Below are 16,533 nucleotides of genomic sequence, written 5' to 3' on the forward strand. Positions count from 1 at the left end.
CGTAGAAGCGCTGAGATGTCGACTCCCTTCCATAAGTTTCCTCTCTCTCTTTTCTCTCTCTCTCTCTCTCTCTCTCTCTCTCTCACCTTGGACGTGAGAACCCCTTAAAATAGAATACCCTAATCCCGTTTTAAAACCCCTTAAATAGAGAACTGGAGGAATTAGACTCAAATAAGGAAATTGTGGATAATCAGAGGAATTAGAGTCAAATATGGAAACTGCGCTACCTCTCCTCTGAACTGAGGAGGAAAACCCATCAAATCTTTTCCTTTCTGACTCAGGAGAAGTTTACATTCTTCAAGCCAGTCAGGTTTCTACAAACCTCAAACTTGCCCTTGAATAATGCCTTGGTCATCATGTCGGACCTATTATCGTCCGTATGGACCTTCTTAAACTGTAACACCTTCTGTTCCAAAGTATCCCTGATCTAGTGATACCGAATTTCTATGTGCTTTGACTTGGAGTGCTGACTTGGATCTTACTCAAGTGTATAACACTTTGACTATCTCAATAGACCACATGCTGCTCCCGCTTCAGGCTAAGTTTCTGTAGGAACCTCTTCACCCAAAGCATCTCTTTACATGCCTTTGTGACCGTAATATACTCGGCCTCTGTCATCGACAATGCTACGACCTTCTGTGGCTTGCTCTGCCAAGAGACCGCTCCCCCTAAAAATATGAACATGAACCTTGATGTAAACTTCCTAGAGTCTATGTTACCTGCTATATTAGCATCTGTGTAGCCCTCTAACACAGGTTTTCCATCACCATAGCATAGGCTCAACCCGGATGAGCCTCTTAGATACCATATTATCCATTTCACCGTTGCCCAATGCTCTTTGCTAGGATTGGCAAGATACCGGCTGACAACACTAACCGCATATGCTATGTCTGGGTGCGTACACACCATAGCATACATCAAACTTCCTACAACTGACGCGTAGGGTATCTTCTGCATCTCTTCCACCTTTGCCTTCGTCTTGGGACACTTCCTGTCGCTCAGTCTGAAGTGACCATCCAGTGGAGTACTGACCAGCTTCGTTGCATTCATATTGAACCGCTTTAGGACTTTCTCAATATACCGCTCTTGTAACAGCCAAAACTTCATGCTGCTTCTGTCACAGGTTATCTTCATTCCTAGGATCTGTTTAGGCGGACCCAAGTCTTTCATCATAAACAACTTTCCCAACTCCTGTTTCAACCTGTCAATCTTCTTGTTGTCTTTTCCTATGACGAGCATGTCAACGTATAACAACAGAACTAAGAAATTACCATCTGAGAACTTGCGTGAATACACAGTGGTTTGACTCCATTCTGTCATATCCATGCTTAATTATGAACGAGTCGAACTTCTTGAACCATTGTCGTGGAACTTGTTTTAGTCCATACAAGCTCTTCCTCAGCCTACACACCATATGCTCTTTGCCCTTGACTTCGAACCCCTCTGATTGGTGCATGTAAATCTCTTCTTCCAGGTAACTATGGAGGAAGGCAGTTTTAACATCTAACTGCTCTATTTTCAAATCCATGCTAATCGCCAACCCAAGCAATACCCATATGGATGTCATCTTCACCACTGGTGAGAATATTTCCTCGAAGTCTATGCCTTTTTTCTAACCAAACCCTTTCACCACAAGTTTGGCCTTGAACCTCGTCTGTGAATTGTTCTGCTTAACCTTCTTTCCGAACACCCATTTGTTGCTCAAAGCTTTCTTGCCCTTAGGAAATTTCACCATATCATATGTGTGGTTCTTATGCAAGGATTCCATCTCCTCTTTCATAGCTTTCAACCACTCCCCCTTATGCTCGTCGGTTAGGGCCTCAGAATAATCTTCTGGCTCTCCCCCATCAGTCAGCATAATGTACTCATGCGGAGAGTACCTCTTGGACGGTTGTCTGTCCCTAGATAACCTCCTCACCTGAGGCTCAACAGGTGGATCAAGTGGGGGCTGCTCCCCCGGTCCATCTTCTGAAGGAATTCCCTCGTCCTCTGCACCTTGCTGTACTCCCTCGTCATTAGGCATCATAGGAAGAATAATCGGATCCATGTCCTCTAGCTCACTTGAACTAAGCTAGTTCTTCTCTTGCTTACCAATGTCTTTTATACACTGATCTTCAAAGAAGACCACATCTTTACTCTTGACGATCTTCTTCTCAGTCGGATCCCACAATCTATAACCGAACTTTTCATCATCATACCCTAAGAACACACACTGCCTGATCTTCATATCGAGCTTGGACCTCTCGTCCTTTGGTATGTGAACGGATACCCTGCATCCAAACACCTTGAGATGACTGTACAATGAATTCTGTCTAGTCTACACCTTCTCAGGTACTTCTCCATTCAACGGGGCTGATGGAAACCTATGTATCAAATACACCGTCGTGTGCATTGCTTCTCTCCAGAACGTCTTGGGCAACTTTGCATGGGATAACATGCATCTGATTCTCTCTACAATGGTGTGATTTATTTGCTCAACCACATCATTATGCTGGGGGGTCTTGGGAACCGTCTGTTCATGTCGTATACCCAGGGACTTACAATACTCATGAAAGTCACTAATGTATTCACCACCATTGTCAGTGCGGATGCACTTCAATGATCTACTTGTCTCTCTCTTGACCATAGCATAAAACAATTTAAACACATCAAAGACCTCATCCTTGGATTTTAAAGCATAAACCCAAACGCTCCTAGATGCATCATCTATGAAAGTGACAAAATACAATGCCCCACCCAAGGTTTTTGTCCTCATAGGACCACAAACATCAGAATAAACCAAATCTAATACATGCACTTTATTAACATAAGAAACAATTTTAATAAATGAAACTCTATGATGTTTCCCTAATAAATAATCAATACAGGTTTTGAGAGGTGTACCTATCACATCTGGAAGGAGCTACTTCCTCGCTAGTAGCTGAAGCCCTTTTTCACTCATGTGTCTTAGATACCTATATCACATGTCAATAACTGAATCTTCCGCTACGTTCAACCCATCCTTGCACACACTGACACTTGCCTTGTAAAGGGTGCAACAATTCTTTCATCTAGCTGCGATCAACGAACCCTTGATGAGCTTCCAACGTCCACCAGCAAACTGGCTTTCATAGTCATCATCATCCAACCTTCCCGTCGACATCAAGTTGAGGGGAAGGTCTAGGATATGCCTCACATCTCTAAGAACCAATGTGCAGCCCAAATCGGTCTTCACACAAATATCACCGACCCCTACAATCTCCGATATGCCAGAATTGATATCATCTTCACGGTCACGTGACTTGTAGCTTGTGAAGAAGTCCCTATGTGGAGTCGCATGAAAAGAAGCTCCCCAGTTAATCACCCGCTTGGTGTCCTAACTTGTAGCCGTGAGACATATATCGTGATCTATTAAAAGAATAACTATAACGTCGCCATCTGAAGTGATCGCAGTGGAATCTGATTCATCTTCCTTTTCCTTTCCTTTTCCTTTCTTGTCGTTCTTCTTATCATGACACTCATGCTTGTAGTGGCCCTTCTTGCCACAATTCCAGTATTCAACATCCTTCCTGGTACTCGACTTACCTCTTGATTTATCTCAGGTCTTCCCGCTCTTTTTGTTCTTTCCTCTCCCCTGTTCCTATGTCATAAGGGCCTCTTACTGAGTAAACCCTTGAGACTTCCTCCTTGTCTCCTCATTGAATAGACAACTAGTAACTTGGTCCATGAAAATCTTTCCATTTGGCGCAGAGTTACTTAGAGACACCACCAATGTCTCCCAACTATTAGGCAATGAACTAAGCAATAACAAAGCCTGCAATTCATCATCCAAGATCATCTTCATAGAGGAGAGTTGATTCACCATATTGCTGACTTCATTCATGTGTTCAGCCATAGAACCATCATCCTTGAACTTGAGATTCACAAGTTACCTTATCAGAAAATTTTTATTACCGGTTATCTTCCTCTCATACAACCCTTGTAATTTCAGCTATAGGCTAGCGGTTAAGATCTCCATAGACACATGATGGAATACGAAATCATCTAACCATTATCTAATAAACCCCACCGCCTTCCAGTCCATCTTCTTCCAATCATCAATAGACATATCCTTGGATTTTGCTAATATGCCTAAAATTGGAGAATATAAGTTCTTGCAATAAAGCAAGCCCTCCATCTTAGCCTTCCATATGGTCCAGTTAGAACCATTGAGGCTGATCATCCTTGATGAGCCACCTTCCATAATTCAAAACCGATCATACCCGTTCAATGAACTTAGCTTTGATACCACTTTGTTGGGGGCCTTGCACAAAACCTTAGGATCTAGCCTCCCGAAACAAATCAGAATTATGGAATAATGAAGCAATGAAATAAATCAAAGCATAAACCACACTACACAAGATATTTTTATGTGAAAAACCCTTAAAGAGGTAAAAACCACGGGACCTCGTCTAGATCAACAATCCACTATGAAGTAGAACGTTACAACCTTCTTCCATTATGCAGGAGTAGATAAACAACAAGAGAATAAAAGAAAAACAGAAAGATCTCACCGATCACGAGGATGTAGAAGTACTGAGACGTCAACTCCCTTCCACAAGCTTCCTCTCTCTCTCTCTCTCTCTCTCTCTCTCTGACCTTGGACGTGAGAACCCTTAAAATAGAATACCCTAATCCCGTTTTGGAACCCCTTAAATAGAAAACCGGAGGAATTAGACTCAAATAAGGAAACTGCGCATAAGCGGAGGAATTAGAGTCAAATAAAGAAACTGCACTACCTCCCTTCTGAATTGAGGACGAAAACCCCATCAAACTGAACTTCGTCGCAATGGCATTGCAGGAGAAGTTGAAGAACAATTAAAGCTACTAGAAGAGTTGGTTCCAGATTGGATTTGTGGAAAGATGGTGTCTAGTGGGGATTTTCTCTACTAGTACTTCTTTCATCTGTGTATAGATAAATTGGAAACTAGCTCAGTGGTCATAATGAGTATTCCCATCTGACATGTGTTCTGCACCACATGTTTGAACAATTTTGGAGGTAACGTGATGAACAACTTTCAGTTCTGAGTATGTATACATTTGATTATATCTCATGTGGTTGTATTGTTTTGATTCTTGTTAATCAATGTTTGCAGGCTTTGGTGCCTGCACTTTTCATGAATGTTTACAAGTTGGATTAAATCAACTGTTTGACATTGAAATAGACAAGGTATATATACTTCTGTATGGATGCTTTTGTCATGCTTTCTAGATCGTACTATCTACACTAGAATCTTGCACAGAAGGAAGAACTTAGAGGGAAAAAAAAAACTTTTTTCTCAATTGTGAGATCTGTCTCTTACTTTAGAGGGGTTTTATGATGCTTGATTGGGAGAAACAATATGGATTTGTTCGACCCAGAAGTAGCAGTGGTTCATCCACGTTATGTAGTTTAGAGGAGTCTTGGGTCCAATATACACATCTCTAACTGAGCTTTCATTCAACTGGATAGGCTTCATTAGTGCCATGATTTCCGACATCTCCTTCACTTACAGGTGCATCTATTCAAAGAAAGCCATGGTCTGATAATATCTCTCTCTATTCTTTATATCTAGATTCTAAAATTTATCTATCTGTCAAATGAAGATTGAGCCCTTGTTTGTTGCAGATTGATGTGGACAACACCAATATCTACGCCTACATTTCCATCATTGCACTCATTGTTTGCATTCCACCAGCAATTATTGTGAGCGGTTCTTCAATCTCATGCATGAAATTAAAAAATGTGAAAATGTGTTGGGCCTTGCAATGCTAGCTTTGCTTCTCCTTTTTAAAATGTAGATTGTGCAGATTTCTAAAATCATGCCTTGCTTTATCTGATTGGTAACCTTCAAACAGATAGCAATTGTCTTACTATTCTTGCTACGGGTTGCACCATACAAGAAAATACAACGAGTAACTTTCATAAACTCGATACCAAAATCCGTAGCTGGAAAGATCTTGAGGAGGGAGCTGGTGATCATTTTAAGGTGGGTTTGTTACCATTTTATTGCATTTCTATTTGCTGTTGTTCTCCTTTTTTGTCTCTATTGAATTATTGAATTTGAGTTGTATTCATTTTTCTTTTTTCTTTTTTTTTTTTTGCATGGCATTTTGAAGTTGTTCTAATGGTTGTTTATTATTATTAATATTATGGACTTTTAGTGGGGAACTTGTAGGACTTGATTAGGTTGGTTAATTGATGTAAAGCGGGTCACGGACAGTTACATGGCCAAGATGGATCAGAAAAGGCCTGGTCGACGACAGAAGTGATCCAGACCATCAAACCTTAAATCGGGCGTATCTTGCAATCCGGAATGAGTTACATGACGTAAAATATATGATTTTGGGGTAGAACAAGCTACTGAAACCAACCAACCCTGCTACGCCGGGTTACGCAGCCTGAAATTGTGAAAAACCCCTGGATCGACGGTCGTTTCCCTGTTTTAATTTCGTTTTTACTATAAATAGTAAGTTTTAGTTTGATTATAACTCTTCATCCGTCGGGCTTTAGGAGTTGCGCCCAACGTGAAAAGAGCTTAGAATAATTAGGAGAACGGTTTGGTGAAGCCAAATAGGACACTTACTATTTTTGGCCGAAAACCTCGCGCACTAGTAGACATCACGACCATCTATAAATAGTAAGTTTACTATTTATAGTAAGTCGCGGATTCTAGGAGTTTTAGTTGTAGTTTGATTCTGATTTCTTTCCCATTGCTTGGTACCCCTATTTAAAGGGTTGTGAACTCATTTTTATTGATGAATTAATCAATTTCGAATTTATTAGAATTTATTTCTATTTTCTACTTTCTTTCCTCGTGGATTCGAGAAGTCTCTGTGAGGAGTCCAGAGAAGCTCTGTGGATTTGGAGTAGTTATCCTCATCACGTTCATCCCTGCATCAATTGATATCAGAGCAAGGATTTTCCTCGAACTGATGGCAAACAACGAAGGTATGAATCAAAATCCTGTGAACGGTGATCCAGGGATTCGTTATCTTTCGGAAAGAATGAAAGCTTTCCACCGGGAGAGTCAGTTGACCATGCAAGGGCTGCAGGCAACTCTCGACCGTCTTACGAATGCGCTACTTCCACCTCAAGCCCTAGGAGGTACTCCACCACCTATCGTGGATCCATCACCTATGGTTGCTGTACGACACAACCCCGATTTTCGTAGAGCACTACCATTGGCAAACCGTGGGGCTACACCAGATGATTCAAGTTCTAACGACGAGAACCTTAATAAGGGTTTTGCTCGACGACCAATCCACGGAGGTGATCATCTAGATCGTGCTGAAAGAGACTATCGAGGTAAGGTTGAACTTCCTAGTTTTAACGGTTTATTATGTATAGAAGATTTTCTCGATTGGATAGCCGAAGTAGAGAGATATTTTGATTACATGGACGTGCCAGATCAGAAAAGGGTGAAATTGGTAGCGTTTAAATTAAAATCTAGTGCTTCTGCATGGTGGGAACAATTATAACTCTCACGAGCTCGCCAGAACAAGGTGCCCATCTCATCATGGCCACGGATGAGACGTCTTCTTAGATCTCAATTTCTCCCTAGTGATTATGAGCAGATATTATTCTAGCAATATCAAAATTGTAGACAAGGAAATCAAACAGTCACAGATTACACTGAAGAATTGCAATGGCTAGCTACACGAAACGATCTGTCTGAATCTGAGTCACAGAAGGTGGCACGATTCATAGGTGGGTTGCGACTGACAATTCAAGATCGAGTTCAGCTGTACCCAGTCGGGACTGTGGATGAAGCATTTCAATTGGTGGGTAGGGTAGAAACACAACTTGCAAGAGCTCCTGCTAGTCCATATCCTTTAACTCGACCCCCCATGACGGGTCCCACACAGGATGCAGTGTTGCCATGAGGAAAAGACCTAGTACCTTAACTTCCTACAACCGCAAACCGTGATACGGGGAGCGTCTCATCCAGACCTTAACGTGCAACACCCATAACAACGGGTCCGAGTAGGATTCCAAATCTTTATGCTCGGCTAAGGTCAAACAATTGTTACCGTTATGGCCAACCAAGCCACTTATCAAACACTTGTCCTCAACGTCCCGCAGCACACTTGACTATAAACGAAGGGGGCACTAAAGATGAGGCCGTAGAAGAAGACCATCGCTTTGATAAACATGAACAAATCACTGAAGAAATAGCAGGTGGCGATGAAATGACGGGCGAGGATCGTGGTGAATTTCTAGTTGTGAGGCGATTACTGTATGCCCCACGAAAGGAATTTCATCCACAACGACACAATATATTTCGTACTTGGTGCACCGTCAATGGAAAGGTCTGTGATGTGATCATAGACAGTGGTAGTAGCAAGAATATCATCTCGAGAGTGATGGTGGATAAGTTGTGGCTACCAACGATGAAACATCCTTCCTTGTACTCAATTGGCTGGATAAAAAAGGTGAATGAGACCAAGGTAACTGAACAATGCACTATCTCGTTTTCAATTGGTAAAAATTAAAAGGATCAAATACTTTGTGACGTAGTTGATATGGAAGCTTGTCATATGTTACTCGGTTGACCCTGGCAGTCGGACCGTGATGCGACCCATAGGGGACGAGATAATGTTTACGTATTCGTCAAGGATAGTCGAAAAATAATCCTTGCCCCTATGGCAACAGAGAACCACCCTGGAGCCTCTAAAGTGGAGAGGATTTCCCTCTTGACCATTCGAAATTTTATGGAGGAATCTAAGGAAACTGGCGAGGTATATGTCGTAGTAGTGAAGGGCGAGGAAGAGGAACCCTCAAACATCCCTCCAAGTTTAAGACTATTGCTAAACGAATTCAAAGAAGTCTGGCCTGAGGATTTACCTGATGGATTGCCCCCCATGAGGGACATCCAACATCACATAGACCTCGTCCCTGGGGCTAGCCTGCCCAATCGCCCTCATTATCAAATGAGTCTGAAGGAGTGTGAGATACTTCAGGGGCAAGTGGAGGAATTGATCCGTAAGGGTCTCTTGAGAGAGAGCATGAGCCCATGTGCTGTACCAGCATTAGTAACGCCAAAAAAAGATGAAAGTTGGCGCATGTGTGTCGACAGCCGAGCAATCAACAAAATTACCATCAAATATCAGTTCTCAATACCACGGTTGGACAACATGCTCGATATGTTAGAAGGGGCCAAGGTGTTCTCTAAACTAGATCTAAGGAGCGGGTACCATCAGATTCGTATTTGACCCAGTGATGAGTGGAAGACGGCATTCAAGACCAAGGAAGGGTTGTATGAATGGCTGATCATGCCCTTCGGCCTATCGAACGCAACAAGTACTTTTATGCGTTTGATGAATCAAGTTCTAAAACCGTTCACTGGCCGATTTGTGGTAGTATATTTTGATGACATATTGATATATAGCCAGGATGAGGCGGAGTACAGGAAACATCTCAGGCAAGTGCTACAGGTCCTACAAATTAACAAGTTGTACCTCAACTTGAAGAAGTGTAGTTTTTTAACTGACAACCTGTTGTTTCTAGGATTTGTTGAAACGTCCACAGGCATTCGTGTGGATGATGAAAAGGTGCGAGCTATTAGGGAATGGCCGATCCCGACAAACATTCATGAGGTGAGGAGTTTTCATGGGTTGGCGACTTTCTATCATCGATTTGTGCGAGATTTTAGCACCATAGTCGCGGCTATAACAGATTGCATGAAAAAAGAACCGTTCCAGTGGACTGATAAAGCTAAAAAGATCTTTCATGAGATCAAGCATCGTTTGTCTACAACACCGGTCTTGGTGCTTTCTAATTTCGACAAATTATTTGAGGTTGAGTGTGACGCTTCATACGTCGAAATAGGAGGAGTATTATCACAAGAAGGCAGGCCGGTAGCCTTCTACCGCGAGAAGCTCAGCGAAGCTCGAAAGAAGTGGTCGACTTATGAGCTTGAGTTGTACGCAGTTGTTCAGGCGCTGCGACATTGGCGGCATTATTTGATTCAAAGAGAGTTTGTTTTGTACACTGACCATTAAGCATTAAAAGTTTATTAATAGTCAGACTAACGTGAATCGTGTGCATGCTAGATGGGTTGTGTTTTTACAGGAATTCACGTTCGTTCTGAAGCACAAGTCAGGGCAGCAGAACAAGGTGGCTAATGCACTTAGTCGTCGTGCATCACTACTAGTTACAATGAGCAACAAGGTAGTCGACTTCGACTGTCTCAAGGAGCTGTATGCCGAGGATGAGGACTTCAAAGATTCTTAGATGAAGTGTCAAGAAGGTCACCCCAGTGACCTTCATATACAGGACGATTTTCTCTTCAAAGGGAATCGATTGTGTATCCCCCAAAGTTCTTTGAGGGAGCAGATTATTCAGGAGATACATGGAGGTGGCCTTAGTGGACACCTGGGGCGAGACAAGACGCGAGCTCTTGTGGAAGAGCGGTATCACTGGCTGCAGTTAGTACGCGATGTGGGAAAAGCCGTACAACATTGTCATGTTTGTCAGACCTCCAACGGGAAATCTCAGAATACGAGCCTCTACACCCCGTTACCTATTCCTTACAGTCCTTGGGAGGATTTATCAATGAACTTCGTGCTTGGTCTCCCACGAACACAGCGTGTCATGGATTCGGTGTTCGTGGTGGTAGATCGTTTCTCCAAGATGACGCACTTTATCCCATGTAAGAAGACCCTTGATGCAACACAAGTGGCGAATTTATTTTTCAGGGAAGTCGTACGGCTACACGGGGTCCCCAAGACCATTACTTCCGATCATGACACGAAGCTCATTAGCCACTTTTGGCAGACTTTATAGAATCGATTCAATACACGACTTCAATTCAGCAGTGCTTACCACGCACAGACTGATGGGCAGACCGAAGTTGTGATCGCACATTGGGAAACCCCCTTCGCTGTATTTTCAGAGAAAAACTGAAGCAATGGGATTTGACCCTGTCTCAAGTAGAGTTTGCATTCAACAACATGGTGAACCGCTCGACGGGGAGATCACCATTCTAGATTATCTACGGACGAGTGCCTCGCCACACACTTGACTTGGTCCCTCTGCCCAAGCACCCAGGCACGAGCATTGCAGCAGAACATATGATAGACAAGATCATGGACATCCATGCAGAAGTGCAAACCAAGCTATATACCTCGAACGAGAAGTACAAGGAACAAGCGGACAAGCATCGGCGACAAAAAGTGTTCGAGGTGGGCGACCGCGTTATGGTCCATCTGCGCAAAGAGAGATTTCTGACCGGGACGTACAACAAGTTGAAAAATAATAAGATTGGACCGGTACCAATCATCCGAAAGATCAATGACAATGCTTATGTTGTTGATCTTCCAGATGACATGACAATCTCACAGACTTTCAATGTCACGAACCTGACCGAGTATCATGAACCAGAACATGACGAGAACTCGAGGACGAGTTCTTTTGAAGTGGAGGAAACTGATGTAGAGTGGGTCGCGGATAGTTACATGGCCAAGATGGATCAGAAAAGGCCTGGTCAACGACAGAAGTGATCCAGACCATCGAACCTTAAATCGGGCGTATCTTGCAATCCGGAATGAGTTACCTGACGTAAAATATATGATTTTGGGGTAGAACGAGCTACTGAAGCCAACCAACCCGTTACGTTGGGTTGCACAGCCCGGAATTGCGAAAAACTCCTGGATCGACGGTCGTTTCCCTGTTTTAATTTCTTTTTTACTATAAATAGTAAGTTTTAGTTTGATTATAACTCTTCATCCGTCGGGCTTTAGGAGTTGCACCTAACGTGAAAAGAGCTTGGAATAATTAGGAGAACGGTTTGGTGAAGCCAAATAGGACACTTACTATTTTTGGCCGAAAACCTCGCGCACTAGTAGACATCACGACCGTCTATAAATAGTAAGTTTACTATTTATAGTAAGTCACGGATTCTAGGAGTTTGAGTTGTAGTTTGATTCTGATTTCTTTCCCATTGCTTGGTACTCCTATTTAAAGGGTTGTGAACTCATTTTTATTGATGAATTAATCAATTTTGAATTTATTAGAATTTATTTATATTTTCTGCTTTCTTTCCTCGTGGATTCGAGAAGTCTCTGTGAGGAGTCCAGAGAAGCTCCATGGATTCAGAGTAGTTATCCTCATCATGTTCATCCCTACATCATTAATGGTGCTACTTCTTTATTTAGTTAACTTTAGTAGGAAACTATGCTTATCATGATATTTTTGTTGGGTTGATACTCATTTTTAGGATTTGTATTATGCTCATGAGTTTCTTCTCTTTTGAGTCGTCTATTGAGAATTCATGTTCAAAATACACCTTAGTAGTGTCCAAGCATTTATTTGTGTGTTTCATGTTTAAATTGATAAAAAGAAGGAAATCATAATTTGAAGTTGAAATCTTTTTGAAGGTTTGGGGCCTCTTGATCTATGAAAGGAAATGCACATCTTATTTCTTTGATGCGAATAGTGGAAGTAAGTCTTAATTGCTCATCAATAGAACTTTTGTGAAATTTCCATTCTTTATAGTGTTATTATAGTCATTTTTTGTGATTTCCATTCTAATTTACACTTCCTTTTTTTCTATTTGCATTTTTTTCCGTTTCTTTTGTGATCCCTTTCAGCCAGGATCATAAGCTTTGCATAGGTTTGGACAATGGCCTCCCCGAAGGATGTATTTGGCTTGTCAGGACCCGGGCATCTGACCCATATTGATTGGTAAGGCTCTCTCTCTCTCTCTCTCTCTCTCTCTCTCTCTCTCTCTCTCTCTCTGAAATGTAAACAGACTGGATTTTTCTGAAAACTCATGAACCATCTTGACTCTTGAAGGTGATTGAGATTTTCTGTATTCCACCATTCATAGGAAAATCTTCCATATTTTGACAATTTTGGTGTGCAGGAATATACATACTTTGTTCTTCTGTTCATTTCATGCGGTATTTGAAACCACATGCTAAAAGAAGCAAATCAGAGGACTTGGACCTTTATCAAATAAAAGAATAAAGACACTACACACTGACTTGCAACTTGTTGAGATGCTCCTGCTTGATATGTCATGGTAGAGATTCAGGATGCACTACAAGAAAGTGTAGCTTAGCCGACTGACGGGGCCACCGTTTGCTAACGGCCGATTTTAACAACTGCGGGTAAAGGGTTCTATAAGAAGAAGAAAAAAAAAACTAACTTTATTTCCGCCCCCTCATCTCCAGCTGCGCGCCGATTCTCCCTCTCGAGTCCCTCAAGCTCTCCCTCTCCCTCCCTCTCTCTGCCTCTCTCTCTCTCTCTCTCTCTCTCTCTCTCAAAACCCTAGTCCTCTCTCTCTCTCTATCTCCTCGGCCCTCTGCTGCAGTTCGGCCTTCCGCTGCTCGTGAATCTCCGATTCTTAGGTATAATGTAAACCTTTTCCCTTCTTGCTGTTGCTTTCTGCAATTTAGAATACCTGATTAGGGATTTGCATTGTCGAATCCCGAATTAGGGATTTGCATTGTCATGGTATTTTCGTGCTGTGGCCCATCCATTTAGTGGCATCCCAGATGAAATATCCTCATCACTCTTCACACAACGGATGCAGTTGAGGCCAGGTGCTTCTGTATGCATAACGACATCTATGTTTTAGAATTACAAGCTAGATATAAAAGAAAAATGTTCACAAGCTTAGTAATATAGAACATAACTCAAAACCAACAACAACACTGCATGTAGCACTGTGTACATAGTTCAAAAACCCGATTACTCAATTCAATGTTCAAACAGGTTGGGTTGAATAGAAGACTCTACCTGACCCTTTTAACTCTTTTTCTTAAAATAGTTCAATTAAGTAATATAGAACATAACTCAAAACCGATAACAACACTAACCTCACTGATTAAGGGCATAGCTTACCTCCGCGGATGCTGGGGGTTCAAATCCCACTTGCACATATTTGTTTTTGGTAAAATCCCCATTCAGAAGGGGAGTGACTCAGTTCCAGTCATGTCAGGTCGACTGAGCCATTGACTTGACTCAATGAGTCTCCCAGTTGAGGCCAAATCAGGCCCAGCATGACACATGCTACACTCCCTTCATGCTAGCAGCAGAGTATACCTAAGATAAAATTGCACTCCATACCATACCGTATCAAACTTAGAGACAAAAGCATTGCCAGTAAACATTATGCAAATATCTTTTTGTTTCTAAACAGTTGTCTGGAAACCCTAGCGCAGAATTCTTTGAGCATATTGATGGGTACTGATGGCATCCCTTGATATTTTGTTTCTAAACAGGATTGTCTTGAATTACTGAACAATCTTCTCCGTAACAATGCATCCGACCAAGTTGTGGCTGTTAAAGATGCCTAGTCCCAATATGCTTTTGTGGTGATTACTTAAAACAATTTGTGCAGTGCAAATTTTACTGAAGGAAACTGTGGGATTCAAACCATTAATTTCAATTTTGAAGCTTCGGAAAGGTAGTGCCTACCGTTTCACCTAGCAAAAGGTAAACTGCAACACATGTAACACACTGTAACTTCCTATTCACATTGTTCTCTTTGCTATGGCTGAAACTTTTTAAGTTTATTTTTTCAATGATTAGCTGCAATCTTTTATAGCTTTTTTTTTATAATTTTTTTTTTATTTATAATTTTTAATCAATATGCAATCTTTTATTGTTTGCTAGTGTCATGGATATGCTTAGATACTTAGCTTACTCCTGACTTGTAACAGATCATTCTCCTGGAACTTGTAACAGATCATTCTTTAGTAAGAGTGTTGTCTCAACCCATCTAATGATTTTATTAACTTGACAGAATCCCAAATTGGCCCAAAATTCATGCAAACTATGGCACTTATCCCACTAATGCACATTCCTAAGCATTTGATATCATCCCACCAAGTTTGAGAAGCCCCTGCACTATGAATCAGATGGGACTGTTTATTAGTTTTTTTTAAAAAATAAAAATTAAATGCTGAGAATCTGAATTGACTGAAACAAAATCAAGGACCTGGTCACTAAGCACTCTGCACATGTTTGAGAATTCCAACATGCTAGCCTGGGGAACTAGTGCAGTCTTACAGATGTCAGAATAGGATTTATTCAGCTGCACCCAGATAACATATCAGAAGATCAGCTTTTATATTTTGAATTTGAAGATGGGTGCTGGATACTTCAATCCAGATGGGAAAATACCTCTCCGATGGTTGTATCCTTCTTTGCCCTGCGAAAGAGCTTCACAGCAGAGCAAAGTATTATCTGCAGTGGAAACACATTCAGAATGATGAAGCTGCTTGCTTATGTTTCAATTTGATGCTTTTCATCATAGAAGACTTATGCGATTTGAAAACACAGCTTCTAACTAGGTGTTGCTCCCGCTTCTAATCACACATCAGATTGTCACTCCCGCTCCTGCTTCCTACCTATTTATACTTATTTACATTAATAGACGCTACCCCACGCCTGCATCCAAATCTGTTGCTGCTTCACTTCACTATGCAATCAGTTTCGTCTTCAATTTTGGGATGATTTAGTTTTGAAATCAGTAGTCTTATTGATCATTTTTTAGGTGTCTACCAAACAGGGCCTTAGGTGAGTTGATATTGTTTGTTTGTAGTAAACATCATGCAAATATCATTTTCTATTTTTAAATTAATCAATTTGAAGCTTTCTTTGTGTAGATATCTTTATGGCCATGTTACACTTTCCTTTTGTCCAGCATTTTCATGGGTATTTACATATTTCCAACACTATCATTTTTGACTTGCCATCTGCTAGTATCTAGCCTGTTTTGATAAAATTAGATCCAAAACTTTTGTGACCCACAAAAAAAAATAAAAATGTTTATAATGGTCTTCCACCACTGTTTTGTATGTTGTGGTCCACCTGAAATTTGTATATAGTTCATCTTTTGGCCCATGCCATAAAATTTGTATATTGTTTACACCATTAAAAACCATAAACTGAAATGGATCTGTTGCAGATGTTACTATTAATGAAGGTGGTATCCATGATGCTCTATTTTGGAATTATTTCCTCCTCGATTATCTCTTAATAAAAATCTCTTGTTATATCTCATCATATTGTCAGGATTCTTGATAAAAAGAAGGAAAAAAAAAAAGAAGAAAAGATTGTTGTGTGTATCTTTTCTCTATGTTCCTTAGAAGGCTAATTGGTTGACCTACCTGGAAAATGGGTGTGTCTCATTTGCATCTGTTTTGTAGTCTGGATTTTTTTCTAAAAAAAAATTTAATTATGATCAATTCTGAATTTTCTTTTCTTTTCTTTGGATGCTTGGGACAGTTCTTGGAAGAGTTCGAGTGGCTGTAAGACTACGACCTCAAATGCAGAGGAGTTGGTTGCAGATGCTGATTTTGCTGATTGTGTAGAATTGCAGCCAGAGGTTTTTCTAATTGCACTTCTCTTTTGTTTGTAATTGCATATGCCTAAGTTTACACCAGATGTGCAGCGTGTAATGCTTTCCAAAAATAAATGAGAAATGTAAGTCAATCCATGGGCACCAATCACATGGCCGTTCTCATGTTTTGCAAAATGATTATACTGATGCTCAAGCGGAGGATTATAGGCCCTTGTAT

The 16,533-nt window shown here is 41.1% G+C and overlaps 2 long non-coding RNA genes across 2 annotated transcripts; one reads left to right on the forward strand and one right to left on the reverse strand.

Annotated features, from left to right (window-relative positions):
- The first annotated feature begins 5,854 nt into the window (after positions 1 to 5,854).
- Positions 5,855 to 16,533, forward strand: LOC131219364 (uncharacterized). Its single transcript, XR_009158146.1, has 3 exons — positions 5,855 to 5,987; positions 12,592 to 12,685; positions 16,241 to 16,533. It is a non-coding gene; the product is annotated as an uncharacterized LOC131219364 (long non-coding RNA).
- Positions 14,836 to 15,230, reverse strand: LOC131219365 (uncharacterized). Its single transcript, XR_009158147.1, has 3 exons — positions 15,134 to 15,230; positions 14,949 to 15,044; positions 14,836 to 14,852 (listed from the first exon to the last, which is right to left on the reverse strand). It is a non-coding gene; the product is annotated as an uncharacterized LOC131219365 (long non-coding RNA).

Source organism: Magnolia sinica, chromosome 11 (assembly GCF_029962835.1).
Source record: "Magnolia sinica isolate HGM2019 chromosome 11, MsV1, whole genome shotgun sequence".
Taxonomy (NCBI): Eukaryota; Viridiplantae; Streptophyta; class Magnoliopsida; order Magnoliales; family Magnoliaceae; genus Magnolia; species Magnolia sinica.